At 44.1% G+C, this 21,188-nt stretch overlaps 1 long non-coding RNA gene across 1 annotated transcript in view; it reads left to right on the top strand.

Moving 5' to 3' along the window:
* LOC144497006 (uncharacterized) overlaps positions 1 to 15,018 on the top strand; it is a 29,052-nt gene extending 14,034 nt beyond the window's left edge. Inside the window, exon 4 of the long non-coding RNA XR_013498497.1 lies at positions 14,967 to 15,018. This is a non-coding gene — a long non-coding RNA (uncharacterized LOC144497006). The remainder of the gene's footprint in view (positions 1 to 14,966) is intronic.
* Positions 15,019 to 21,188: the final 6,170 nt, after the last annotated feature.

The following is a 21,188-nucleotide window of genomic DNA, read 5'->3' as shown; positions in this document are numbered from 1 at the left end:
TTCACTAAATTACAGTACATAAAACTGTGAGAATCCAATCACCGATCTATTGTAATTATAATACCAGTGAGGATCCAGTCTCTATAATACGGAAAATATAACACACACCAGTCAGGATCCAGCCTCTAAATTACAGTAATATAACACACACCAGTGAGGATCTATTCTCTAAATTACAGTAATATAACACACACCAGTGAGGATCTATTCTCTAAATTACAGTAATATAACACACACCAGTGAGGATCTATTCTCTAAATTACAGTAAGATAACACACACCAGTGAGGATCTATTCTCTAAATTACAGTAATATAACACACACCAGTGAGGATCTATTCTCTAAATTACAGTAATATAACACACACCAGTGAGGATTCACTCTTTAAATTACAGTAATATAACACACACCAGTCAGGATCTATTCTCTAAATTACAGTAAATATAACACACACCAGTGAGGATCTATTCTCTAAATTACAGTAATATAACACGCACCGGTGAGGATTTAGTCTCTAAATTACTGTAAATATAACACACGCCAGTAATGATCCAGACTCTAAATTACAGTAAAAATAAAACACACCAGTGAGAATCAAGTCTCAAACCTGTAACACCAAATATATATAAATATAACGCAAACCACTGGTGTCCAAAACTACAGTAAATATAACACACACCAGTAAGGATCCAGTCCCAAATTACTGTAAATATAACACACACCAGTGAAGATCCAGACTCTAAATTACAGTAAATATAACACACACCAGTGAAGATCCAGTCTCTAAACTACAGTAAATATAACACACACCAGTATGGATCCAGTCTCTAAATTACAGTAAATATAACACACACCAGTGAAGGTCCAGTCTCTAAATTATAGTAAGAATAAGACACACCAGTGAGGATCTAGTCTGCAGCAAATATAACACAAACCATTGGTCTCCAAAACTACAGAAAGTATAACACACACCAGTAAGAATCCAGCCTCTAAATTACAGTAAGTATAACAAACACCAATGATTACCCAGTCTGTAATCTGTAGTAAATCTAACACACAGCATCATAGATCTGATCTTGAAATTACTGTAAATATAACGGGCAACAGTGAGGATCCAGATTCTAAACTACAGTAGTATTAAAACACAGCACTGTGATTCTGGTCTCCAAAGCTACAGTAAATATAACACACACCAGTGAGAATCCAGCCTCTAAACTACAGTAAATATAAAACACAAATGAGGATCAAGTCTCTAAATTACAGTAAATAGAATGCTGAACAGTGAGAATATAGTCATTAATCCACTGTAAATATAACACAAAGCACTGCGGTACTGGTGTCTAAATGACGGGATATAGAACACACACCAGTGATGATCCTGTCTCAAAATTACAGCAAATAGAACACGCGCCAGTGAGGATTTATTCACTAAATTACAGTACATAAAACTGAGAATCCAATCACCAATCTATTGAAATTATAATACCAGTGAGGATCCAGTCTCTATAATACGGAAAATATAACACACACCAGTCAGGATCCAGTCTCTAAATTACAGTAAATATAACACGCACCAGTGAGGATTCACTCTTTAAATTACAGTAAAAATAAAATACATCAGTGAGGATCTAGTCTCAAACCTACAATAAATGTAGCACAAACCACTGGTGTCCAAAACTACAGTAAATATAACACACACCAGTAAGGATCCAGACTCTAAATTACAGTAAATTTAACACACACCAGTGAAGATCCAGTCTCTAAATTACAGTAAATATAACACACACCAGTGAAGATCCAGTCTCTAAATTACAGTAAATATAACACACACCAGTGAAGATCCAGTCTCTAAATTACAGTAAATATAACACACACCAGTGAAGATCCAGTCTCTAAATTACAGTAAATTTAACACACACCAGTGAAGATCCAGACTCTAAACTACAGTAAATATAACACACACCAGTGAAGATCCAGTCTCTAAATTACAGTAAATATAACACACACCAGTGAAGATCCAGTCTCTAAATTACAGTAAATTTAACACACACCAGTGAAGGTCCAGACTCTAAAATACAGTAAATATAACACACACCAGTGAAGATCCAGACTCTAAAATACAGTAAATATAACACACACCAGTGAAGATCCAGACTCTAAACTACAGTAAATATAACACACACCAGTGAAGATCCAGACTCTAAAATACAGTAAATATAACACACACCAGTAAGGATCCAGTCTCTAAATTACAGTAAATATAACACACACCAGTAAGGATCCAGTCTCTAAACTACAGCAAATATAACACACACCAGTGAAGATCCAGACTCTAAACTACAGTAAATTTAACACACACCAGTGAAGATCCAGACTCTAAAATACAGTAAATATAACACACACCAGTAAGGATCCAGTCTCTAAACTACAGCAAATATAACACACACCAGTGAAGATCCAGACTCTAAACTACAGTAAATATAACACACATCAGTGAAGATCCAGACTCTAAACTACAGTAAATATAACACACACCAGTGAAGATCCAGACTCTAAACTACAGTAAATATAACACACACCAGTGAAGATCCAGACTCTAAAATACAGTAAATATAACACACACCAGTAAGGATCCAGTCTCTAAACTACAGCAAATATAACACACACCAGTGAAGATCCAGTCTCTAAAATACAGTAAAAGTAAGACGCACCAGTGAAGATCTAGTCACAAAGCTGCAGCAAATATAACACAAACCATTAGTCTCCAAAACTACAGAAAGTATAACACACACCAGTAAGAATCCAGTCTCTAAATTACAGTAAATATAACACACACCAGTAAGGATCCAGACTCTAAATTACAGTAAATATAACACACACCAGTAAGAATCCAGTCTCTAAATTACAGTTAATATAACACACACCAGTAAGAATCCAGTCTCTAAATTACAGTAAATATAACACACAGCAGTAAGGATCCAGACTCTAAATTACAGTAAATATAACACACACCAGTAAGAATCCAGTCTCTAAATTACAGTAAATATAACACACACCAGTCAGGATCCAGTCTCTAAATTACAGTAAATATAACACACACCAGTAAGGATCCAGTCTCTAAACTACAGCAAATATAACACACACCAGTGAAGATCCAGTCTCTAAATTACAGTAAGTATAACACACACCAGTGAAGATCCAGTCCGTAATCTATAGTAAATCTAACACACAGCACCATAGATCTGATCTCGAAATTTCTGTAAATATAACGGGCAACAGTGAGGATCCAGATTCTAAACTACAGTAGTATTAAAACACAGCACTGTGATTCTGGTCTCCAAAGCTACAGTAAATATAACACACACCAGTGAGAATCCAGTCTCTAAACTACAGTAAATATAAAACACAAATGAGGATCCAGTCTCTAAATTACAGTAAATAAAATGCTGAACAGTGAGGATTTAGTCATTAATCCACTGTAAATATAATACAATCCACTGCGGTACCGGTGTCTAAATGACAGGAAATAGAACACACACCAGTGATGATCCTGCCTCAAAATTACAGTAAATAGAACACGCGCCAGTGAGGATTTATTCACTAAATTACAGTACATAAAACTGTGAGAATCCAATCACCAATCTATTGTAATTATAAGAACATAAGAAATAGGAGCAGGAGTAGGCCATCTGGCCCCTCGGGCCTGCCCCGCCATTCAATAAGATCATGGCTGATCTGAAACGAATCAGTTCCACTTACCCGCCTGCTCCCCATATCCCTTAATTCCCTTATCGATCAGAAATCTATCTACCCGTGATTTAAACATATTCAACGAGGTAGCCTCCACCACTTCAATGGGCAAAGAATTCCAGAGATTCACTACCCTCTGAGAGAAGAAGTTCCCCCTCAACTCTGTTCTGAACCGGCCCCCACTTATTTTGAGGCTGTGTCCTCTAGTTCTGGTTACCCCTCTAAGTGGAAAGAATCTCTCCACCTCTACTCTATCCAGCCCCTTCATTATCTTATATGTGTCTATAAGATCACCCCTCAGCCTTCTAAACTCCAACGAGTACAGACCCAATCTGTTCAATCTCTCCTCATAAGCTACACCCCTCATCTCCGGTATCAACCTGGTGAACCTTCTCTGCACTCCTTCCAAGGCCAATATATCCTTTCGCAGTGAGGATCCAGTCTCTATAATACGGAAAATAACACACACCAGTCAGGATCCAGTCTCTAAATTACAGTAAGAAGAACGCAAATCGGTGAGAATCCAGTCTCTAAATTACTGTAAATATAACACACACCAGTCAGGATCCAGTCTCTAAATTACAGTAAGTATAACACACACCAGTCAGGATCCAGTCTCTAAATTACAGTAAATATAACACACCAGTCAGGATCCAGTCTCTAAATTACAGTAAATATAACACACACCAGTCAGGATCCAGTCTCTAAATTACAGTAAATATAACACACACCAGTCAGGATCCAGTCTCTAAATTACAGTAAATATAACACACACCAGTCAGGATCCAGTCTCTAAATTACAGTAAATATAACACACACCAGTCAGGATCCAGTCTCTAAATTACAGTAAATATAACACACACCAGTCAGGATCCAGTCTCTAAATTACAGTAAATATAACACACACCAGTCAGGATCCAGTCTCTCAATTACAGTAAATATAACACACACCAGTGAAGATCCAGTCTCTAAATTACAGTAAAAATAAAATACATCAGTGAGGATCTAGTCTCAAACCTACAATAAATATAGCACAAACCACTGGTGTCCAAAACTACAGTAAATATAACACACACCAGTGAGGATCAAATCTCTAAATTACAGTAAATATAACACACACCAGTGAGGATCAAATCTCTAAATTACAGTAAATATAACACACACCAGTGAGGATGAAGTCTCTAAATTACAGTAAATATAACACACACCAGTGATGATCCAGACTCTTTAGAGTAAAATAGCACACACCAGTCAGGATCCAGTCTCTAAATTACAGTAAATATAACATGCACCAGTGAGGACCCGGTCCATAATCTACAGTAAATTTAACACGCCACTATAGATCTGATTTCTAAATTGCTGTAAATATAACACAGGGAGGATCCAGTCTGTAAACTACAGCAAGTATAATGCACAGCACTGTAGTACAGGTTTCCAAACTACAGTAAATATAACACACCAGTAAGGATCCAGTCTCTAAATACAGTAAATATAAAACACAAGTAGGATTCAGTCTCAAGTTATAGTAAAAATAACACACAGCAGAGAGGATCTATTCACTAAATTACAGTAAATAAAACAGTGAGGATCCAGTCACTAATCTACTGTAATTGTAACACACCAGTGAAGATCCAGTCTCTAAATTACTGTAAAAGTAACGCAAACCAGTGAGGATTCAATCTCTAAATTACTGTAAATATAACACACACCAGTGAAGATCCAGTCTCTAAATTACAGTAAATATAACACACACCACTCTGGATCTGATTTTTAAACTACAGTAAATATAATGCAAACCACTGTGGTACTGATCTTCAAAACTACACTAAATATAACACACCAGGAAGGATCCAGTCTCCAAATTACTGTAAATATTACACACACCAGTGAGGCTACATCTCTAAATTGCTGTAAATATTACACATACCAGTGAGAATCCAGTCACTACTCTGCAGTAAATTTAACACAAATCACTGTGGTACTGGTCTCTAAATGACAGCAAATATATAACACACCAGGATCCAGTCACTACATTACAGAAAATATAACACACACCAGTTTGGATCCAGTCACTAAATTACTGTAAAATAACGCACCAGTGAAGATCTAGTCCCTCAACTATAGTAAGTAAAACACAAACCACTATGGATCTGGTGTCTAAACTACAGTAAATATAACACACCAGTGAGGATCCAGTGTGTAAATTACTGTAAACATAACACACCAGTGATGATTCAGTCTATAAATTACAGCAAATAAAACACCCAACAGTGAAGATCCAGTCACTAATCTACAGTAAATATAACACACACCAGTTAGGATCGAGTCACTAAACTACAGTAAATATAACACACACCAGTTAGGATCGAGTCACTAAACTACAGTAAATATAACACACATCAGTGAGGATACAGTTTCTAAACTACAGTAAATATAACACACACCAGTGAAGATCCAGTCACTAATCTACAGTAAATATAACACACACCAGTTAGGATCGAGTCACTAAACTACAGTAAATGTAACACAACCCACTGTGGAACTGGTCTTTAAGCTACAGTAAATATAATCCATGCCAGTGAACATCCAGTGTGTAAGTTACAGTATATATACCATCACCCCAGTGACGATTCGGCCTATAAACTACAACAAATATAACACATACTAGTGGAGTGAAGTCTCTATAATACAGTAAATATAACACAAACCACGATAGATCTGATCACTAAACTACAGTAAATATAACGCAAACGAGTGAGGATCCAGTCTCTAGCCTACAGTAAATATAACACAAGCTGCTATGATACTGGTGTCCAAAACTACAGCAAATATAACACACACCAGTAAGGATCCAATCTCTAAATTACAGTAAATATAAGACTCACCACTGAGGATTCAGTCTCTAAATTACAATAAATATAACATGCACCAGTGAGGTTCCAGTCTCTTATTGAATAAATATAATACATACCAGTGAGGATCCAGTCACGAATCTACAATAAATATAACACACACCAGTAAGGATGCAGTCTCCAAAATACTGCAAATGTAACACACACCAGTGAGGACCCAGTTCTAAATTACAGTAAATAGAACACGCACCAGTGAGGATCTAGTCCCTAAATTACTGTAAGTATAATACACATGATGATCCAGTCTCTAAATTGCAGTAAATATAACCCATACCAGTGGCGATCTAGTCTCTAAATTACAGCAAATTAAAAGGCTCCACAGTGAGGATCCCCAGACCTAGAATACCTGACACTAAAATGCCACCCCTACTACCTTCCATGGGAGTTCACCTCTGTTATCCTGACAGCAGTTTACATCCCACCCCACATGGACATGAAGACCGCACTGGACAAAATATACATCACCGCAAATAACCTTGAGACGAAACATCCCAAGACCTTGTTCATCGTGGCCAGGGACTTCAATCAGGCTTACCAAGATACCACCAACACATCTCCTGTTCCACCAGAGGCCCAAACATCCTAGACTACTGCTGCACAAATATTAAAAATGTCTACCGCTCTATTGCCTGCCCACATTTTGATAAATCAGACCACAAGGTTGTGCTCATGCTCCCAACTTACAAGCAAAAACTGAAATGGGAGAATCCGTCAAAGAAAGTCGTGCAATGTTGGTCTGAGGAATCTGATGATCTCCTGCAGGACTGCTCGAGTCAGTAGACTGGTCAATATTTAAAAACTCTGCGACCAGCCTGAATGAGTACGCCACTACAGTAACAGATTTCATTAGTAAGTGAGTAGAAGATTTTGTGTCAAAGAAGCAAATCCATGTATTTCCCAAATGGAAACCATGGATGAACAGGGATATCCACTGCCTGCTGAAGTCCAGGTCTGAGGTGTTCGAGTCAGGTGACCTTGGCCTATACAAGAAAGCCAGATACGATCTACAGAGATCTATCAAAGATGCCAAAAGACAGTACCAGACCAAGATAGAATCCCAGGCTAGCCAACTATAGCAAGGTCTGCATAATAGGCTACAAGATGAAGGCACGTAAAATCACCGGCTCCAATGCGCCCCTCCCCAATGAGCTCAACGCATTCTATGCCCATTTTGAGTAAGAGGTCAGCGAGAGCATGCCCTTCATGCCAGAAGCCTCGAACAAATCTGTATCCGTTGCCAACGTCAGAGCAGCCTTCTCAAAAGTCAACCCACAAAAAGCAACTGGCCCGGATGGGGTACCCGGACGGGCACTCAGGTCCTGTGCGGACCAGCTGGCGGGGGTATTTGCAGATATCCTCAGCCTCTCCTTACGCCAATCTGAGGTCCCTACCTGCTTCAAGAAGGCGATCATCATCCCGGTACCAAAGAAAAGCCAGGCAGCGTGCCTTAATGACTATCGCCCGGTGGCTCTGACATCTATCATTATGAGGTTAGTAATGGCACAAATCAATTCCTGCCCCTCAGATTGCATGGATCTACTACAGTTTGCCTATTGCCACAGCAGATGCCATCTCCCTGGCCCTACACTCAACCCGAGAACACCTAGATAACAAAGGCACCAATGTTAGACTCCTATTCATGGACTAGAGCTCAGCTTTTAACACCATTATTCCTACGAGACTCATCTCAAACCTTCATGGCCTGGGGCTCAGCTTCTCCCTCTGCAACTGGATCCTAGATTTCCTAAACCACAGGCCACAGTCAGTAAGGATAGGCAACAACACATCCTCCATGATCATTCTCAACACCAGTGCTCCGCAAGGCAATGTCCTCAGCCCCTTACTATACTTTTTATACACCTCTGCCTGTGCAGCCAAATTCCACTTCAACTCGATTTTCAAGTTTGCTGATGACACCACCATGGTGGGCCAGATCTCAAACAATGACGAGACACAGTACAGAAAAGAGAAAATCTGGTGAACTGATGCGACAATAATCTCTCCCTCAATGTCAACAAATGAAGGAGATCGTCATCAACTTCAGGAAGTGTAGTGGAGGGCATGCCCCTGCCTACATCAATGGGGACGTGAAGTATAATATAAAACACACCAGTGAAGATCCAGTCACTAATCTACAGTAAATATAAGACACACCAGTGAGGATCTAGTGTTTAAATTACCTTAAATATTACAGACCCAGTGAGGGTCCAGTCTCTAAATTACAGTAAATGTAACACACACCAGTGAAGATCCAGTCTCTAAGTTTCAGTAAATACAACACAAACCACTGTGGACCCATCCTCTAAATTACAGTAAATATAACACACACCATTAAGGATCCAGTCTCTAAATTACAGTAAATATAACACACACCATTAAGGATCCAGTCTCTAAATTACTGTAAATATATCACCCGCCAGTAAGGATGCAGTCTCTAAATTACTGTTGTTGTGGGAAATTACCACCGGAGTCAGACTGGAGGTTTCAACAATACAGTTTTATTTCGGACATGAAGCTTCAGGGAGAAAGCACTGGTACTCCACAGTACTTGGCAGCTACCTGCTCAATCATACAATAGCAGTTGATCATTTTTATACCTTTCTGACAATGGATAGTCCGGACATTAGCCATTTAACACATCGTTATAGTTGAGTAGACAGATTATGGTGATCGATAGTTAACACATCGTTACAATCAGACAGGTACAGATATGGGCATTTAGCATCACATTGTTCATAGAATGGATACATTTCCTCTATCAATGACTGGTTTCGGTCTATACATACAGTGATTGGTTTTTGTTGCATTTATGTATTTCTGTTCCCATCTATGGCTGATCTTATTATCAGATCTTATTGTCCTGGGTCTGTCCTTATCTTTAAAATGCCTCAAGCTCTGACTGGCTTCCAGCAGCATTTGGTTCCTGCATGTTTAACTTTAAATAACTGTCTATGCTGCATGTTTTAACTTTAAGTAGCTGTCTGTGCTAAGAGCCAGTGCCTGCTTAATGTCTCTTCCCAGGCAACCATTTTGTGTGTCAGGTAACCATTTTTATAATTTTTCCCCACTTCACTGTAAATATAACACACACCAGTGAGGACCCAGTCACTAATCTACAATAAATAAAATGCTGAACAGTGAGGATACAGTCATTAATCTACTGTAAATATAACACAAACCACTGCGGTACTGGTCTTTAAATGACAGTAAATATAACACACACCAGTGAGGACCAGTCCCTAAGTTACAATAAATAAAACGCGCACCAGTAAGGATTTGGTCCCTAAATTACTGTAAGTATAACACTCACCTGTGAGGATCTAGTCTCTAAATTACAGTAAATATAAGACACCAGTGAGGACCCAGTCCCTAAATTACAGTAAATAGACAGACACCAGTGTGGTACTGATCTCTAAATGACAGGAAATATAACAGCAGTGATGATCCAGTCTCTAAATTGCAGTAAATGTAACACACACCAGTAAGGATGCAGTCTCTAAGTTTCAGCAAGTATAACACACCAGTGAGGATCCAGTCACTAAATTACAGTAAATAAAATGCTGAACGGTGAGGACATAGTCATTAATCTACTGTAAATATAACACAAACCACCACGGTACCGGTCTCTAAACTACAGTAAATTTAACAATTACTGGTGATGATCCAGTCTCTAAATTGCAATAAATAGAACACGCACCAGTGATGTTCCAGCCTCTAAATTACAGTAAATGTAACACATACCAGTGAGGATTTAGTCTCTAAATTACAGCAAATAAAAGTCTCAACAGTGATGATCGAGTCACTAATCTACAGTAAATATAACACAAAACACTGGTCTCTAAACAACAGAAAATATGACACACACCAGTGAGGATCTGGTCCCTAAATTACTGTAAATATAACACACACCAGCAAGGATCTAGTCACTAAATTACTGTAAATATAACACCAGCAAGGATCTAGTCACTAAATTACTGTAAATATAACACACACCAGCAAGGATCTAGTCACTAAATTACTGTAAATATAACACACAGCAGTGATGACCCAGTCTCTAAATCGCAGTAAATATAACACACACCACTGATGATTCAGTCACTAAATTATAGTAAATATAACACACACCAGTGATGATCCAGTCCCTCAACTCAAATAAATATAACACACACCAGTGAGGATCTAATCACTAATCTACAGTAATATTAACACAAACCACTACGGAACTGGTCACTAAACGACAGTAAATATAACACATTCCAGTGAACATCCAGTTTCTAAATTACTGTAAATATAATTTAAGCAGTACGGTGGCACAATGGAGGCAGCACGGTGGCACAGTGGTTAGCACTGCTGCTTCACAGCACCAGAAATCCAGGTTCGATTCCCGGCTTGGGTCACTGTCTGTGTGGAGTTTGCACATTCTCCCCGTGCCTGCGTGGGTTTCCTCCAGGTGCTCCGGATTCCTCCCACAGTCCAAAGGTGTGCTGGTTAGGTGGATTGGCCATGTTAAATTGCCCCTTAGAGTTGCGGGGACTAGCTTGGGGGTAAATGTATGGGGTTGTGGGGATGGGGCCTGGGTGGGATTGTGTTCAGTGCAGACTTGATGGGCACTGTAAGATTCTATGAAAATACACATCAGTGAGGATCCAGTCTCTAAATTACAGAAAATATAACATGCACCAGTGAGGATCTGGTCTCTAATGTACAGTAAGTATAATGCACACCAGTATGGATCCAGTTTCTAAACTAGAGTATATGTAATACCCATATGTGAGGATCTAGTCTCTAAATTACAGCAAATAAAACACTCAACAGTGAGGATCCAGTCACTAATCTACAGTAAATGTAACACAAACTACTGTGGAACTAGTCCCTAAACGACAGTAAATATAACACACACCAGTGAGGAACCAGTCTCTGAATTACGTTAAATAAATCACTCACCAGTGAGAATCCAGTCTCTAACCTACAATAAATAAAACGCACACCACTGTGGAACTGCTCTCTAAATTACACTAGATGTAACACACGCCAGTGAGGATTCTGATATAAAGTACATTAAATATAATACAAACGAGTGATGATCCAGTCGCGAAACTACAGTAAATGTAACACATACCAATTAGGGTCAATTCATGAGCCTACAGTGTATATAACACAGTGAGAATCCTGTCTCCAAACCACGGTAAGTATATCACACACCAGTAAGGATCCAGTCTCTATATCTCAGTAATTATTAAGATTAATAAATAGGACACACACCCGTGAGGGTCAGTGGGTTACAGTAAATGTAACACAAATACAGGGGACGATCTTGCCAAAAAAGGGCATGGTCTTATTTGTTCGACCGGTGTGGCAAGCTCGTAAGATTGCATGCAGAGCAAAACATAGTGTTTGCACCCATTTTTGCGCTGTATGGAAAATTATCAGCACTATTTTGCCGATCGGCTCCACACCCAAAAAGGGGCGCAAAGCCGATTTGCACATGTCATTAATGAGTCCTGCACTGTGTCTTCTGGCTTCACAGACACTTACCTTCTCATTAATTGGATCTCACGCCACCGAGAAATACAGCTGGTCTCCACTAGTGGAAACTAGACATGATGGCCTCGCTGAGGGGATCAGCCATTGACGCCGCCGGCTGATCGGGGGCATGACCGGACAGTGCCCATGAGACAGTGCCAGCCTTGCACTGACAGTGCCACAGGGCACCGTAACTGTCGGGGCAATGCCAAGGGGATGGAGCCTGAGTGGTGGGTGGGGCTATGACAGGGAGGCAAGGGGCAGAGCTCTGCAGGTGGGCAGGCAACTTTGCAGGAAGGGGCAAGGGAGCTGTGCAGATGGACAATAATCGGCAGTGGGATATGTAAGGGGAGGGGTGATTGACTGGGGTGGGGGGTGGGGTGGGGGGGGGGAGCTTATGCAAGGGGGGGTGACCAGCAGGATGGAGGGTTATGCAAAGGGGATGATTGGCGAAGGGTGGTATGCAAGGACATGATCGCGGTGGGGAGACTAGCACAGTGGGCGGGGGGGCGGGGGGGGGGGAGCGGGAAGTGCAGGGTGGGCCGTGGAAGGGTTCATGACAGGGGGACACATCAGGAGTGCCCCGATGTTGGCGACCATTGTTGCCATGGGGTAGGGTGAACATGGGGGAGGATGAGGTTGCACTGCCACTGATGATGGGGATGGGAGGGAGGTGGTGACAGGACGCCACAGTCATTCGCCACTGAAGAATTTTCTTCATAAGATTGCACCCTAAGGACCCAATTTTACCATCAAGTTGCGCCGTTTTTGGGCGTGTAAACTTGGTAAAGTCGGGCGTGAGGTGAGTAGGGCGATCTGCACCCGCCTCCATGCCGGTTCCCCCTTTACCAAGGCCCGAAAATGGCCACGATTGAGACTGCGCCCGAAACAGACAAAATGGCCATTTAAATGAATTTGCATGCATTCAAATAGACTTAATGGGCTGCACACACAACCTTACCGATGCTTCCCGCTTTACCACCGCATTCGCCCATCCAGAATCGAAACAGACATGCTCCACAAAAGTCCGATTCAGGTGCTCCAGTTAGTGAGAAGGTAGGTGCCTCGCATCCGATTGCTCTCTGATTGGGATTGGTGGGGAGAGGGGGTTGGGGGTTGGGGGGAATCCGCTGCCACTCTGCCTGAGATCGGTGGGGGGAGGGGCCCACAATCGGTCTGGGTGGCAGAGGTGTGGGGAGGTAAGGGGGTCAGAAATGCTGGGGGGTGGGATGTCTGTGAGGGCCAGAGGGAGGCATTATCTGGCCCAGGAGGGATGTGGAAGGGGAGCAGCATTCTATAATTTTTTTTTCTGCGCATATGTATTGGAGGCGCCGATCGGAGCTGCAGGATTTCGGGTGCGTTAAGCCCCGCCCACAGGCTTGTGCAGCACGATTTAGACTCGCTGATATTTTTGCAGGCAGAGTGTGTATGGGGACATCTGAGAACGGGTCTAAAAGTCAGATCTGAAACACTCCCAATTTCAAGTCCGCCCAGCACTTAGAATCAAAATGGTAAAATGGGGCCCTAAGTATCAAAAAAGTCTGAAAACGGGAGTAAATCACGCCAATCTTTTCAAGCGTGCCCCCACTGCTGTTGTTCAACACTCAGTGCAATGAAAAAGCCTCCATGCGATTCTCGCTGGATTGGAGGCTGCATGTGCCTGTTTTGCCCAAACTAGCCACATGGAGGAGTCCATAGAAACACTAATGATGGACAGTAAGTTACGGCAGCAAGATAGCCACAAAGCAACCCAATGGCTCATTGAGGGGGAGCTGGGATGGTTGCTGGACGCCAAAGAGGAGAGGAGGGCAATATTTCCCCCACACCCTCCCCACCAAAACGGCTGGCAGGCCATGGGTCGGGCCAGCAATGCAGCCTGGAAGGCAGTGGCAGCGACAGCCAGTGCTCGTGGATCAGCAGCCAGTGCAGAAAGGAAATGAACGACATTGTTTAGGCAATGTGAGTGTCCATCACATCCTGACATCAGTCCCATCTGTTACGCCTGCAATGTCTATATGTCAAGTCACTCCCTGACACCCCACATCCTCCCAGCACCCGACCACCTAGCACCTTCCTCCAACCTGTGGGCACAGTGGTTAGCACTGCTGCTTCACAGCGCCAGGTACCTGGGTTCAATTCCGGCCTTGGGTCACTGTATGTGTGGAGTTTGCACATTCTCCCCGTGTCTGCGTGGGTTTCCTCCAGGTGCTCCGGTTTCCTCCCACAGTCCAAAAATGTGGAGGTTAGGTGGATTGGCCATGCTAATGGCTAATGGCCATCCTAGTGTAAGGGGGATTAGCTAGGGTAAATATGTGGGGTTGCGGGAATGGGGGCCTGGGTGGGATTGTGGTCAGTGCAGACTCAATGGGTCGAATGGCCTCTTCTGCACTGTAGAATTCTATGATTCTAACCCCTCTGGCACCTTCCTCCACAATGCCTGCCTGCTAACGGCCCTGACTGACCCCACCCTGGCCATTCAGCCATCAGTTTTTCAATCCCATCCACCCCTCCTTTTGTCCCTACAGGAGAAGATGGCCCATAACAAGAGGGAAAGGGCAAAGACCGGAGGTGGGGTCCCCGGTGGGGTCCTCACTGCCTTCAGAGCGGGCCATGGAGCTGCTCAGGGAGACGAGGGAGAGAACTATAACTGACAGCCAGGCCGGAGCGCATTGCAGAATCGGGGACTTATAAAACCTTCATTAATGTAGCCTATCTGAAGTAAGTTACAATCTGCTCAGATACTTGCCCCTCCCTTGCACTTACTGTGTATCTTTTTTTGCAGGAGCCAACCCAGGGGAGACAGGGCCCTCAGGAGTTGGCACCCCCACCCCCACTCCCCACCCTCCTCCCCCCCCCCCCCCCCCCCCCACTCCCCAGCTGCCCTCACAACGACCCCAGTCAACATCTCGGAAGAAGAGAGAGTGACAGTCAGTAAGGTTATCCATCCTGGGCCTCTTACCACCTCCCACCAACCAGAGTCCGGGTGTCAGTGAGGGGACCCCATTGGAAACTCCCCATCATGGACATTAATGCACCCACCTGGATGTCTGATGCAGTGTCTACCAGGAATGGCCAACAGTTCAGACAGACGGGGGAGAAGTACCCTCGTGACCATCGCGGACAGCAGAGTCCATGCAGTGTGAGGAGCCGTGTTAACACCTGCACAGCTCCCGTGCTTGGAGCAGCAGCTGACAGAGCTGCTGACTGTTACTGTTAGTGGGGCCTGGGATGGAATGTCAGCGATAAACCACAGAGCCTGTCCAGCAGACAGATAGCAGGGTAACTGTGGTGACATCACTGGGGTTGGGAGTACACCTTATAAGCAACCCCTTGGGGGGTCACTCATCAGCCAGGGGGAATGCACGCAACACAAGCCCAAAGCCAGCGGCGACTCCTGATCTTCTGTCCCCAGACCGGCACGAGCCCTCCCAAACCCCTGTATCCATGCAAGCTCCCCCACCTCACTCCACTGAGACCCTGCACCACCTCCCTCGCCACCGCACCCAGGTGCTCAGTGGTACTCACCTCCTCACTCCGTCGCTACTGCTGTGCCTGAACCATCGGCGTCACTACGTGTGTGGTGAATATAACACCACACCAGTGAGGATCCAGTATCTAAACTGCATTAAATATAACCCAGACCAATGTGATCCAGTTACTAAATTACAGTAAGTATAATGAGGATCTAGTCACACATCTACATTGAATATAAAATAACACAGTGAGGATCCAGTCTCTAAACTACAGTAAGTATAACACACACTAGTGAGGATCCAATTTGTAAGCTATCGTAAAGGTTACCCAGCACAGTCAGGAACCAGTCACTAAACTGCAGTAAACATTGACTGCACCAATGAATATGTAGTGAATAAAGGAATATAGTTATACTACACACCAGTAATGTTTTAATGCCTAAACTATCATAAAGTATGGATGGATCTTGTCACTTCATGGCCATAATACTATAAGATCATAAGACATAGGAACAAAAGTAGGCCATTCAGCCCAATTGAGAATCCTCAACCACAATTACCCGCATTATCCCCATAACCCTTGATTGCCTTATTAATTAAAAATCTGTCTATCTCAGCGATGAACATACTTAATGACCCAGCCTCTACTGTCCTCTGCGGTAAAGAATTCCACAGATTCGCTACCCACTGAGAGAAGAAATTCCTCCTCATCTCTGTCTCAAATGGATAAACCCTTACTCTGAGATTATGCCGTCTGGTCCTAGACTCTCCCACAAGGGGAAGCAACCTCTCAGCATCCACCCTGTCAAACCTCCTGAGAATCCGATATATCTCAATAAGTTTGTCTCTCATTCTTCTTAACTCCAATGAGTACAGGCCCAACCTACTCAATCTCTCAAAAGAAAAATCCTTCCATAACCGGGATCCCAGTGAACCTTCTCTGGACTGCCTCCAATGCCAGTATATCTTTCCTTAGATAAGAGGACCAAAACTGTTCCCAGTACTCCAGGTGTGGTCTAGCTCGTGCCTTGTATAGTTTCAGTAAGACTTTGCTATTTTTGCACTCTATTCCATTTGCCTTCCCTATTACCTGCTGAACTTACATGCTAGCTTTTTGTGATTTATCCACAAGACCCTCAAATCCTTCTGTGCTGCAGCTTTCTACAGTCTTTTTCCATTTCAGTAATATAGAACATAGAACATAGAACATAGAACATTACAGCGCAGAACAGGCCCTTCGGCCCACGATGTTGCACCGACCAGTTAAAAAAAAAAACTGTGACCCTCCAACCTAAACCAATTTCTTTTCGTCCATGAACCTATCTACGGATCTCTTAAACGCCCCCAAACTAGGCGCATTTACTACTGATGCTGGCAGGGCATTCCAATCCCTCACCACCCTCTGGGTAAAGAACCTACCCCTGACATCGGTTCTATAACTACCCCCCCTCAATTTAAAGCCATGCCCCCTCGTGCTGGATTTCTCCATCAGAGGAAAAAGGCTATCACTATCCACCCTATCTAAACCTCTAATCATCTTATATGTTTCAATAAGATCCCCTCTTAGCCGCCGCCTTTCCAGCGAAAACAATCCCAAATCCCTCAGCCTCTCCTCATAGGATCTCCCCTCCATACCAGGCAACATCCTGGTAAACCTCCTCTGCACCCTCTCCAAAGCCTCCACATCCTTCCTGTAATGTGGGGACCAGAACTGCACACAGTACTCCAAGTGCGGCCGCACCAGAGTTGTGTACAGTTGCAACATAACGCTACGACTCCTAAATTCAATCCCCCTACCAATAAACGCCAAGACACCATATGCCTTCTTAACAACCTTATCTACTTGATTCCCAACTTTCAGGGATCTATGCACACATACACCTAGATCCCTCTGCTCCTCCACACTATTCAAAGTCCTCCCGTTAGCCCTATACTCAACACATCTGTTATTCCTACCAAAGTGAATTACCTCACACTTCTCCGCATTAAACTCCATCCGCCACCTCTCGGCCCAACTTTGCAACCTGTCTAAGTCTTCCTGCAAACTACGACACCCTTCCTCACTGTCTACCACACCACCGACTTTGGTGTCATCAGCAAATTTGCTAATCCACCCAACTATACCCTCATCCAGATCATTAATAAATATTACAAACAGCAGTGGCCCCAAAACAGATCCCTGAGGTACACCACTTGTAACCGCACTCCATGATGAATATTTACTATCAACCACCACCCTCTGTTTCCTATCCGCTAGCCAATTCCTGATCCAATTTCCTAGATCACCCCCAATCCCATACATCTGCATCCCCTTTATTCTTCCTCGCAAAATGCAAAACTTCACATTTTCCCACATTATAATTCCATCTGCCTGGTTTTTGCTCACTCATTTAACCTGTCTATATCCCTCTGTAGACCCTTTGGCCCTGATTTTACCGGCACGGCCACCCCGAAATCAGGGCAGGCGAGGCTCGCAGAACAGCATTCCACTTTGGCTTCGGGCACAATCTTACGAGCCTCGGGTGGCCATGTTGGTAAAATCAGGGCCTTTGTGTCATCCTCACCACCTGCCTTCCCACCTATTTTTGTGTCATGTGCAATCATGGCAAGAATACATTCACTTCCCTCGTCCAAGTCATGAGTATGAATTCTAAATAATTAAGCCCCCAACACTGATCCCTGTAGTATTCCACTAGTTACAGGTTGCCATCCTGAAAATGCCTCTCTTATCCCAACCCTGTTTTTATCAGTTAGCCAATCCTCTATCCATGCTAATATATTACCCCAATACCATGGGCTGTTCTTTTATTAAGTAGCCTTTTGTGCGGTACCTTATTGAACACATTTTGAAAATCAAATTATATTACATCTATTGGTTCCCCCTTATATATGCTGCTCATTACCACCTCAGTACCGGGCCCACTAATAAAATTTAAATGGCGATTTAAACATTGAAATCAGTCCCGCACCAGAGAATGCTTCAGAAATCCTGGCCCTGGAGATGCGTGGAAGCCCAGCGAGGAGCCCGCTAAACAGTCTCCGCTGATGTCTCCTGGAGCAGCACAGCGGGCTGGGAGAATCGGCCCTGCTGACTCTGCTTGATTATCTTGGGCGGAGGTTTCCCAAAAAGTTTCCAAGTGTCATAACAGTGAGGAAAAATGGGGTGAACCACGGCGATCTCTCAGGTGCGGCCTACGTTGCAATCTTTCAACACTCAGTCACTTTTTTGGACAGTTGGGAGTTTTGGGCCAGTACTGAGGGTGGCAGGGCCTAAACACACTGCTGAACTGGTGCCATTTTGCAAGGGTGTCTCGATATCACAGTGCACTGGGAGATCCCCTCACCTCCCCACCCCCACTGATGTAGGGAACTCCCCACCCTCTTCATTGGCAGCATATTTTCCCCCTCTACACCCCACCCTCTTGCAACACAGGTCACCTGCATCAAGACATCAAGGCCCCCCTGACATCCTCCATCAAGACCCGCTCCATGATCCACCCTTGCACGGCCCTTTTACATAGCCTCTCCCACCCCATTATGACCCTCACCCAGGCCCCATCCCCTGGCACTCTTCCTGGCACACTGGCAGTGTCCAACTAGCATTACCTTGTGGCCACTGCTGGGGTGCCCAATGGGCACTACCCAGGTATGCCCCCAATCACCCTTGATGGCCTCCGAGCCCCCCTGGCATGACCATCACGCCAGATCTGCACCAGTAGAGACCTATACTGATTCTTGCCATGATGGCGCTGCGCCCAAAGGCTGGAAGGTTCCATGCGTTGGGTTTCAGTTGGGCCATGCATATGTAAATACTAATTCAAATATGCTAATCGGCCTTGTGCCCTTTCTGGGTGTGAAGTGGTACATGCCATTGGAGAGGGGCCAGGAACATTATAAATCATTTGGCACGAAGTGCCAGTCAGATTTTTAGCATCACATGCGATTCTCCCAAAAAAATTCTAAGTGTTGAATTTGTGTGAAAACTGGAGCAAATCATACTGGTTTTTTCAGTGGGAGTTCAGAGAAGAATCCCTCACACTCTAACACTGCAGAGTGCACTAACATGAATCATGTAAAAAATCAGTGGCTGAGCAGGCTACTGCGCTGATCGGTCAGTGCCGAGGTCAGTGCATGCGCAGTCGCTCCTGTCTGCCGGCCTCCTGATTGTTGGCCAGCCCTGCGAGCCCTGCCTCATCGGTCCAATTTTTGCCCCCAACAACACCGCCCCCCACCCCCTGCAAGCATGCCTGGGCCCAGCCTCACCCATCCCCCCACTCCTGATCTCTTGCAACCCCCCCCAACCGATTTCCACCCCCGCCCCCCCCCAACCTGGCAGTCCCGACCCCTTCCAGCAGGCTGCTCCGGCCTCCCAACCGCCCCCCCCCCCCCCCCCACACCGATGGCCAGCCCTGATCGCTGGCCTCCCTCCTGTCACTCAGCCCAACTGCAGAGTGGCAGCAGGACCCTCACCCCCACAGATTGCCCCTGGAGGCCCAGCCCCCATCAGGCCCTTCCCATTAGGCCCCACCTCCTTGGCACTGCCCCATGCCTGGTGGGCAGTGCCAAGGTGCCCACTGGGCATTGGCAATTTGCCCTTTGGACAGTGCCGGGGGCCCAGGCTAGCTCTGCCAATGCCCAAGGGGTGCCAATGCCCAAGGGGCACCACCCCCAGTGCCCAACCTTCTGTGGGGCCCTGATTTCTCCCCCCCCCCGCCTTCACTCCAGCGGGGTCGGGCCGCCAGCTCCCCAAAAGTTGGGAGCTACTATAAACTAGTGGACCCTGAGATTTCAGTCCTGGGCCTGCAAATAGCCTTTAAGTGATATGTAAATTTTCATTAACATAAATTATGCAGCTCTGCGCTGATTTCCGGCACGGAGCTGACAGCACTGGGGGAGACACTTGGGGCCGGACGCCCAGTGCGGATCCAGCGGATCAGACACCGCCCAAATCTCCCGATCCCATGCGCTAAAAATCAGTGCAGCGGGATGGGAGAACCGCCCCCTTGTTTTTGTCTCCCTATTTGAATAAAGGAAACATTGGCAGTTTTCTAATCCTCTGGGACTTTTTCTGAATTTAAGAATTCTTTGAAGATTACTACATATTGCATCCACTATCTCTGTAGTTACTTCCTTTGATATCCTGGATGCAACCCATCAGGTCCAGGGGAATTATTGGCCTTTAGCCCTATTCGTTTCCCTTGTACGTTGTCTCTAGTGATAGTTATTGTATTTACTTCCTCCTCCCATTTTACCCCTTGATTATTTAGTATATTTGAAATGTTATTCGTGTGTTCAAGGGCGAGGACTGATGAAAAGTATTTATTTAACTCCTCCACCATTTTGTGCTGCCTCATTATTATGTCCCCAGTCTCATTCTCAAAGGGGCCTATATTCACGTTGGTCTCTCTCTTCCTTTCTATATATTTAAAGAAGCTCTTACTGTCTGCTTTTACATTACTTGCTAGTTTACTCTCATAGTTTATCTTCTCTCTTTTTTGTTGCTCACCTTTTATAGGCCTTTAAAACTTTCC

This window comes from Mustelus asterias, chromosome 8 (assembly GCF_964213995.1).
Source record: "Mustelus asterias chromosome 8, sMusAst1.hap1.1, whole genome shotgun sequence".
Lineage (NCBI taxonomy): Eukaryota > Metazoa > Chordata > Chondrichthyes > Carcharhiniformes > Triakidae > Mustelus > Mustelus asterias.
Note: the sequence above shows the minus strand (reverse complement) of the source record. Positions and strands in the feature narration are given on the sequence as shown.